This window comes from Mercenaria mercenaria, chromosome 11 (genome assembly GCF_021730395.1).
Source record: "Mercenaria mercenaria strain notata chromosome 11, MADL_Memer_1, whole genome shotgun sequence".
In the NCBI taxonomy this organism is placed as follows: domain Eukaryota; kingdom Metazoa; phylum Mollusca; class Bivalvia; order Venerida; family Veneridae; genus Mercenaria; species Mercenaria mercenaria.
The window spans coordinates 18218903-18226437 of NC_069371.1; positions in this window are offsets into that span (position 1 = coordinate 18218903).

Genomic DNA, 7535 nt, shown 5'->3' on the forward strand with positions numbered 1-7535 from the left:
TCGTGGAAGCCATAACTTCGTCTACATACACCTTTGAAATTACAAAGGATTGAAACCTTAAGCGGTTTCAGTGCATAATCAACTATGCAGCTCGTGTTGTTTCTATAACAACCAAACAGAAACTAAAACGTATTTCCACTGAGAATGTTAATTTACAAATTTTTATTAGGAGGAAGTGGAAAGATGGATAAATTTAAGATGTTCAAACGTTAAAACAATCTGGTCATTGAACAACATAATTTGACGAAATGAAAGTTGATCAGGCTACAACAGATCTAATTCTTCTGACCAAGTATGATTTATACCGTTAAACATTACAGCAATCACTTCCAATGATGAAAATGTATTTCAGCTGATACATAATATTTCCAAATATAAACAATGAGGTACAAATGAATAATGCCGGAACACAAAACGGGCGCCGATGTTTAGATGCTAAAATTGACATGTAACAAAGGCCATGCATTCGACAGTTCAAAACTTTGGAATATTTGTTATAATACGCTGAGAAAGAAAAAAGGTACCTATATTTATGAAGTTTGACAATACACGAGATGAAAATGTCTGACAGTCTTCATTCCTGGTTGTTTTTCGGAAGTTTGGTCCGCGCAAATTTGACTGTACACAATCGCAAGCACAAAGATGAAATCAAATCATCATCGTTAGTTGTTAGTCTGGCAATTAGGAAAATGATATATCAATGACTTTATTTTCAACATAGGTATACTTAAGAAATATTATGTATTTTATATCGACCTTGATACAGTGCCTTTTCCAAGCGTTCTATAAAAACAACTGATTAGTTTTATATACGGTCTATTATTGGCGGGGATTTAATTTTGGCGATATTGGTGGTCAATGTTGATAGCGCCAATTCTAAACACCGCCATTTTAAATCACATTGAAGCAAAGGAGACTACCCATACCGTCAACTTTACAAGATATATGACATGTTTACTTCGCTCTGCATAGATCTATATCAACAACGAAAATGCAAAGAAACTGTATTTATTAAAATTTACATGCAGATGGTATCAAAAATCATTCATATTGAAATGCAATGGGAAATGAGAGGTGCACAGTATAGAGCCTAGTTCAATAGGCGTCACCCTGCTCACAAAAGTTTTCACATTTAATATTTTTGCCGGACCGGAATCGACGCACGATTTTGCGATGCGGAACCGCACCTCAGACGAATAGGATACATATTGTAGGAAAATAATATCATTTGTAGCATTCATAACGCTAGCCATTACTGTACAAGGAAATTCATTGATGCAAGCATCAAAGACGCCGCCAAGTGTTGTGTCTGAAGTACATTTACTGCAATATGAGAAATTACCTAACAATTAAAGTATTAGACTGACTGGTTACAAGTTATTACCAATAGCACATAATACAATATATGTTATAAACTGTTCAAAAACTGTCAAGAATAAACATGATAAAGAAGTATTACCATGCAATACAAATCCCCTACCTGCAATGACCTTGACATTGCGAGTTGGCGGTCCCTTTACATACAAAATTAAAGTTATTATTTCATCAACTAAGGTCAGCACCTGTGGAAAGTTTTTATATGCAGGTGCATGTGTATGAAGTTTCACATAAATGCAGTTTGTTGGGAAATGAGGAAATGCTAAAATTAATTATTTCAAAGTTGTGGTTCACAGAAACCATTATTTTTATTATCATTTTCTATTCACTGATAAAGTTTCATGGACCTTAGTCGCCTACATTATAGATTTCAGGATTCAGATTATACACAATATTTTACTGTTTCCGTAACCAAAGTAACCAAAATTTTTGTCCAAGAAAAGAATGATATAACATGCATAATCTCTGTCTTGCCCCTGTACACAAAGCAAATGTCATTAACCTTTCTTAAATAGTTATGGAATATCATAGAATTCAGAGTTGTTGTTTTTTCGGACGAACGGTGAACCTGAAGTCCTCTTTAGTTGAACCGAAAGGTTACTAGAAATATGTCAAGTGTCTAGTTACAAGAAATTTAGCAAGCATAATACTAGTAACCCATCGCTAACTGTGGTATAAATGCCATTGTATCAGGTAAGTAGGTTATACTAAGGTCAGTAATAGAAAACTTGACTTACAGTAACCTCCTTTATCAATATATCGGATCAACATTTTGACGATGTTTTAAATTTAAAAAAATATTTTCTGCTCTTCAAATAAGGAGAAGAGTGACAAATAATATTGTTTCATATCATATGATAATTTGCATAACATACATTTTTTATGTTTTCTTTTTGCCATTTTTTGTTTATTCACTAAAATCTATTGTGCAATATCGTGGGTCCTTTAACACACTATTCACTGTGTTCTATTTATCGTTTCGAAACTATTCATAACTATCTTTACATGGTCCAAAATAAAAGTGTATCCCATATACTCGACGCCGCCTCATGTCGGCGTCGAATCAGCAATTTTAGATGGGTCCGACAGTGTAAATTCGGGCGGTTTTTTAATACTGCATTTTCCTTGTTTAAGCCACCTATCCATGTTGCAGTTAGAACACCTAAACGTATAATAAGTATTCGCTCAATATATACCAGTACAAAATAAATCACAGGTGAGAACTTTTTATTCAATCACTAAAATTTGTTTACAAATCAATTTCAACAATATTACACCAAAAAGGTTAAAATATATTACACTGTACCGCTACTTACCGTAATCTCCTACGAGGTCCTGCAAAACGTTCTGTCACTAATGGCTTCCTTAGTTTTATCCCAGGTATTTTAAAATTGAAATACATGCAGTCATATACACTGACCAATTTACTTGTGACATTGTAAAATGGACGAAAAGACTGAAATTCGTAGAAATATCAAGCGTCGCATTAGGCTTGATATAAATTCAAAGCAGATATTTGATGAATTGTGTAGTATATACGGACCTCGGGCCATTTCAATGCGCACAGGAGTTTAGGTGGGTTAAAGCTTTTAAAGCTCTGAAATTATCTGTCGAAGATGATACCCGTTCTGTAAGGCCTAAAACCTCAGTTATCAAGGCAAACGTCGCTGCTGTAAAAGCTGTGGTCGAACAGAATACGCGGTTGTCGGTGAAAGATATAGCAAGTTGTACTGTATATCAGAAGGCACTGTGCAAAAAATTCTGAAAAAGCGTTTGGAACTGAGAAAGATTTGCGCTAGGTGGGTACCTCATTTGCTGAAAAGCAAAAGACACAAAGCCTTCAACTCTTGAAAACATGCAAAGGCTGTGATAGTCCGGTTATTTCTAACTTGCTAACAGGTGATGGAACCTGGGTGCACATGTTTGAGCAACAGGGAAGGGCTGATAATAAGCAATGGATAAGCAATGGAAGCGGAAAGATCAAAAACGCCCCTACATTGCCAAGAGAACCATAAGTTCGACAAAAATGTACGCATATTTCTTCAGTACTAGTGGGCCAGTCGTTCAAGTGCTATCTGGTCATACAGTCACAGGACGATTCTACAAGAACTCTGTACTGAAGAAAATGGAAAAGTTTTACAATTCAAAACGTCCAAGCAAAGGATGGTCAGAAGTCCATCTTATACACGACAACGCCCCCCCCCCCCCCCCCCCCCCCTCCCCCTGTCACGCGAGGTTGTTAAGTCTTTTGGGGCTTCTGAAAAAGTGGAAGTTGTAAACCATCCGCCTTATTTACCTGCCCTGAGTCCCTGTGACTTTTTTATTTCCAAGGCTTAAAAAAATGCTTTCTGGAAAGAAATATAAGGCCAGAAGTTCTCTTCTCAGTGCCATTTATTAGTGTCTCAAACAAATACCAATAGAAGACTATTTATTGTGTAAAAAGGTTACAAAAAGGTATTCGGTAAAGGGTGAATACTTTGAAGGTTTGTAATAAAAATAATTTTGATAAAACGTAGCACTAATGAAATCCGAACCCAATGACAGAACTTTATGCAGGACCCTCGTATTGACAAAATATTGCTGTTTATTGTTTTACATTAACAAAATTACCCTCGGTATAGATGTTTGATTTTGGCGGTCGATGACGTTTCCGCCGATTTATGACACCGCCAGTTCAAAACACTTTAAAAACGCCAAATTTTGACACCGCCAAAGTAAATACGTATACAATCAAATGGCATACTTCTATGAAACTATATAGAGAGATTTCTTTACGAGCGCCCTAATGGCGGAACATTTTTGAGACCATATCGATCCACATTTGAGATCAATACAATAAAAATTAATAAGTGTCTATAGTATCATCGAAAAAAACGAAGTTGTGCTGTTCTAAAGTGAGTAAGTAAATTTTATTATTGTGACATTGTGTATAACATATGAATAAAATCAATAGAAACAATTTTCAACATCCAGCCACGTTGGGCCTATAAGTCACTTTAAAGATATAACAATATTACAACTAAACATTGTAATATTTTTACCAGTGAACCTATGCGTAGTAAAGAATATATTCTGAACATATTTTATTTTTTAAAAATAAATAGCAAAATAGATGTTTTGCAAATCAACTAATAATACTGCTGACTTAAGAATGACCGACGAGGTATACTAAAGCGTGATCATCTGTGCTAATCAGTACGTTGAAAGTTCACAAGTGTAACGCAAAATTACACTCGCGAGCATTCACGTGTGCAGTATTAATTAAACGAGAGAGATTTTCGTCTACACTTACCAAGTTAAATAAATTTGGCAATGAAAACATAATCGTTATTTGTCACATATTATAACTTGTCTTCACAAGATAGTGTCAGACACATGTTTTTTTTTCTAATGTGTTTCATTTTCTATAGAACCGTTGTTGCAGAATTCACATTTTTTTTCGTTTGGGTTGAGACCAACATTTCTGCCAGTTTCTACTTTCAAATGTAAAATTGAACAACAAAACTGACCTTAATTTGACCTTTCAACTTTCGATAAGTTACTCAGAAGATACTTTTCTGTAGCATACTCGGATTTAAATTGCACATACGTTCTCAATTTTGAAACAGTTCTATCTTTTCAGATCATTCAGACTTATAACTTTCTAACAGACCATCTTCTAATTCTTTAAGATCAACTATAGTTTGGTGTACATAATGATCTAAAAGATTTGCCACATCTAAAATAGAAAAAGTGGAAACTCCACAGGTCGCTCAACACAACAAAAACGAAAATGTTGCAGACTCGGTTTTATTGAGCCTGTTCATGGACGGTAGTGGAAATGCTTGCTACAGTCCACGCCCTCTAGCCCCGGGTTGAGCAGAACTCAACATTTACATATGCTAAAAGTACAAAAAAAAACAATTTTAGAGACATCCGCAGATGTGTTCATACGGCGGTGCACATGGAACCTTCAATGCTACACTAGTGTGTAATTCCATGAAAAGCGGCGTATGGTCCCCAGTTAAAATAATGGGTTTGCCCTAAACGAGAAAACAATGAGCAGAACTAAACAAACTGGAATTTAGAAAGGGGATCTGGGGTTATGGAGCCTGCATATCACAGGAACTGCCAAAAGACAAAATTAAAAAGCAGGCACCATATCCAAGGGGTGATTAAACAATACCCAAAGCTATGAAAGCGGGAGTATTGGAACCACCCAGGCCGAAATGTTCATGTTCAGAAACTAAACAGTACCAGTAACACGGCTAAGACATGTTTGATTTCTAAACACCAAGTATTACCTGTGGACTGAAAATCAGGTTAAAAAACCCCACGAGTAAGCCTAGTACATTCCATTTTTATCAATCTATTCCAGAAATCTGATCATATGAACCCAACGTCTGAGTCTTGAAATTTTCCAACCTATATCACCAGACATGGCTAAAATTGCTACAAATTTGTGGAACGTTATTTCTGAACCATGTCTATTTGATTAAAACGTTTAAACCCCCAAACGGAGGAACCTTTGTCTAATACAGGCACAACACCTGTGTAAAACAGTTTGCTGTAGGATTTATAACCAACATCTTTATAATTCTGTACATTTAAAATTAAACCTCCTAAACAGCAGTATGCGAAAATTTCTAGAGTTCGTGTAAATGTACGCCAAGATATATATAAATACTGTATACCTATAGTTTGGTTATAGTTCGGAATTCGTACGCACTGTGTGGTTTAGCTTTTTTCTGAAGTGCATCACATTTGATTTAGCAAAGTTAACTTTAAGACGCCATATACAACACCAGTCATCAGAAGCTGCACATCATGATCATTCTCCGACAGCAATAAAATGTCGTCAGCATATAACAAGCAATATATATGAGTGCCATTTAAATGTATTCCATTGTTACGAGATTGTTAATTCCTTCAACTAGATCATTTAGGAAGAAAGAAAAGATCGTCGACGAACTGCTGTCACCCTGACACACGCTCGACAATGTAGGGAACCAGTCTGTCGGTATACAGTTTATAGCAAAGTTCTATCCGTCAAAATCGATTTTACTGAGTTATAAAACTTTTCGAAAATACCATTATTTAACATTTTATATTGTAGATCATGTGCATTTTCGCCTAAACCCATTTTGCTCTTCCGCCAGTTTATTATTATCTTCCAGATATAATATAAGGCAATAATTTAAGATAGACGAATAAAGTTTACTTACAACAGACAAAAGACTAATACGTCGGTAGTTTCATGGTATTCATTTATCTTTGTTACTGTCTTTTGGGCAACGGAAATTCAATATGCTAGGAATTAGACCGATATCAAAACATAAATTAAACAATGAATATAGTATACCAATAATTATTGGGAATTTTAGCACTTCATTCGGAATTTTATCAAAACCCACACTTTTCCTTTGGTTGGATTAATCTGCCACTTTTTTAACTTCCGCTTTTGTAATAGGTATGTTTAGGAATCTTTTTTTCTCAAACAGACGATCTAACATACGGTCTTCTATGACGTTTCTTGTAAAATATGTTCGTTAAAATTTCTATCACAATTCCCATCATTTTCTGTCCCATTGCACAGAGTTTCGAAATCGTGCGCCCATTTCTGAAAGATCACTTGTTCAAGCCGAAATAATAATATTTCTGTCATCATCATATACCGCCATAGGAATAGTGGTTTTACGTTTTGGTCCTAACTGTATTATGTGATCCCAGAAGGCCTTTGATTTTTCAGCGCAAGAACTATGTCAATTTCCAATGACCTTGTATACTGCCTCTCCGCGGTCCTTAAATACCCATCAAACCTGTTTTGAGAATATTTAAACTCATGGCAAAGACGATTTTCGCATGTTAGTCACCATGCAACTTTAAGTATTGCCTTGCCTCAACATGATCATCCCAGAATTATTTTAAAGATTAATACCGTTTTCTCGTTCTCTTAGTACAGTCAAAGACCGGAATATTACTGTTCATTTCCTGCGTAAGCTTCTGAGCAAAATCATTATATAATAGATCAACATTCGCTTGATTTTCCCTACAAAGTTCAATATTTCTAATTAACAACAAAAATGCTGCTTTTGACGGGTCTTGGTACTGTTTAGTTCTTCAGCTTAAACATTATGTTTTAAGTGGTTCCAGTACCACCGCTTTCATAGCTTTGGGTA